General features: G+C 34.4%; 1 long non-coding RNA gene across 1 annotated transcript; it reads right to left on the bottom strand.

Annotated features, from left to right (window-relative positions):
- Nucleotides 1-232: 232 nt before the first annotated feature.
- LOC149218785 (uncharacterized) lies at nt 233-1,037 on the bottom strand. The gene is made up of 2 exons (XR_016248649.1): nt 864-1,037; nt 233-708 (listed from the first exon to the last, which is right to left on the bottom strand). It is a non-coding gene; the product is annotated as an uncharacterized LOC149218785 (long non-coding RNA).
- Nucleotides 1,038-2,605: the final 1,568 nt, after the last annotated feature.

The following is a 2,605-nucleotide window of genomic DNA, read 5'->3' on the forward strand; positions in this document are numbered from 1 at the left end:
AGCTATAATTTATAGTGTCTACCCAATTAAAACTAACTTATTATTTTTAGGTATTATAGATTGAAGTTAAAAGTGAATGTAAGCTTTGTTCTTGAAATATTTAAGAAGAAAAACTGTGTTAGAATTTGTTCTTATCTAACTGTCAGGTGGACACTCTATTCAGCTATAATTTATAGTGTCTAACCAATAGAAAAAATTCTGGTACGGTTTTTCTTCCGAAAAACTCTAAAGGTAGATTGAAGTTCATCGCACATTAATACGATATAAATGGGTCGTTCACATACACAAAATAGGATAGGTATAAATGAGATCAGATCAGATGGCACAACCGCAGTCGAACCAAAACAAAAGGAGATGGAAAGTTTCTTTACAAAATAATTTATCACCGAAACTCATGGATGCCAAGCCGGAGCAGACTTCCACTCTGGGCTCCATACCTATAACCAAATATGTGGGGGAATCAAGGGCTGTGGGCTCTAGGAGCCACCATTTCTTCCTTCTTCTTATCGACAACTTGACCCATCCCCTCCCCTTCCTCTGTGGCGAATCTGCAATCATACGGACACACATGCGGGCAGCAGGGCGGGTCGCAGTTAGGAGGACAAGAAGCGGACACCATTACACCAGTGATACAGGTAGCTGCTAGAAGAAACAGCATTCCAATCATCAACATATGGCCGCCTCCAATCTTGAATTTCTGCATTCTCACTATAAAACAGTAGCAGAAACTTTGTTAGGCTTCGTACCCTTCCCGGGATCCTGCAATGCCTTCGATATGAATGCAAAAAGAAAGAAAGCACGAAAATAAATTACTGTCTCACAATGTCATCCATATAAATAACAACAGTTGCTTGGCTTCATACCTTAATCTTGCTACCTGGGATCCTGCAATACCTCGGTATCAATCCACGGAAGAAAATAAAATACTTTAATTACTCTCTCTTGTTATCCATATAAATAACAGTTGCTCGGCGGTGGTAGTGATCCAAAATTTTAACACGTCTGCCCTCTGGTTCTCTCCACTGACTTGGCCTCTTTCCGGGAACTGTCGTTGGCGGCCTATCTCGGGCTGCGCAGTCGGGAAGTCCCCATCATGACGGTTTACAATTAACTATTTTCTGACTGGCTCCTCAGTGTGTTCGATTATATTTCTACCATTCACATTTTAATATTTTAATTTATTAGAGTAAGTTTGAATGTTGAGATAGTAGATTTGAAGAGGTTTTAACTCTCATGCAAGTTTAATAAATTTTATAAGGGGAAAATAACCTTGGAAAAGCATTCTATTTTTAATTTGAAAATGTTTTCCTTAAATTCATTGATATTAAAATTAATTAATAAAAATGAATCTACCGAGATTAAATTCAAATCCCATGACTTACTCATTTTTGAGGACCAGTTACTAATACCTAATTGTACCAAATGTCTATTTCTGGTTGAAATGACTGACAGAGTAGTGGGCATACGATACCCGGTTGGTAATGGACAGTTACTATTCTTAAAGCCTTTGGCAGCCTTCTTTTCTTGTCAGAGAATCTGTTTTTGATCTCCTCCATCTTTATTGACATTTTGTGCAACTTGCAAGCTTTGGATTCTTCTTTTTATTGCACATTTGTGCAACTTGCATGCTTTGGAGGTAAACTTACATCTGTTTATAGATGAATGCTGGACAGACCAAAAAGGATAAGTCTTGTATTGGCAGGGCAGAAAGTTTGCCACTTTTATTCCATTCCTATTATTCACAGGCCATGGGAGCCTTCGGAAAATTCCAACTATTTATTACGGTATCAAAGGAGGAGTGGGCCGAAGGTTTTAAAAATAATAAAAGTAAAAATATCCCTAATAAAAAGAAAAAAAATGAAGGAAAAAATTTATTAAAGTGAAATTAATTATATTTTTTTTTATAGTTCATATATGTCCATTAACAAAGAATAACATTTTCAGATATAAAAGAGATAATTCTAATAGAAACATAAGAGTCTGAAAATTTTAATGCTTCAAAAAGGTAAACAAATTGAATTTAAATATGAAAAAGAACTATAGAATTTGAAACCATCTGTATTATACAATTTCCCTTGGAAAGTTCATCTACAACTTTATTTGATTCCTTATAAATATATGACATGGTATAACTCCCCAAAAAACGAAATAAAACCTTGATTGCGTTACTGTTTATAGATGAATGCTCATTTCTTCTGAAACCATTTTTCCGAAGTGCTCTCAGTCCCTTTTCCCTACCAATCTTTCACTTTCCACTAAGATATATCGTCAAAAATCGAATTATATGTTATCTATTGGTCACCACAGTATATGTTATTTATTGGTCACCACAGTTTTTTCTGAGTATGGGAGAAAGTCGTGACTTGGAGTTAAAAGTCAAGTCGTAATGATGTAACATTATTATAATATTTAACAAGTTAACCACGGTGGTAGGAAACTTAGTTCTTAATATTTAAGTTAAAAAAATTATGTTTTTAGGAAAATTGCATATAAGATAATTGTGTCCAAATTAATTTAAAATTATTTGATGGGTCCATTAAATTTGATTTTCAATTATAATTAATAGAATTTGACAGATTTAGAAGAAATAGATATTGCAGACTAA

This window comes from Pinus tabuliformis, chromosome Q, assembly GCF_031772625.1.
Source record: "Pinus tabuliformis cultivar Carrire ecotype Pingquan chromosome Q, CPIR1, whole genome shotgun sequence".
Classification (NCBI taxonomy): domain Eukaryota; kingdom Viridiplantae; phylum Streptophyta; class Pinopsida; order Pinales; family Pinaceae; genus Pinus; species Pinus tabuliformis.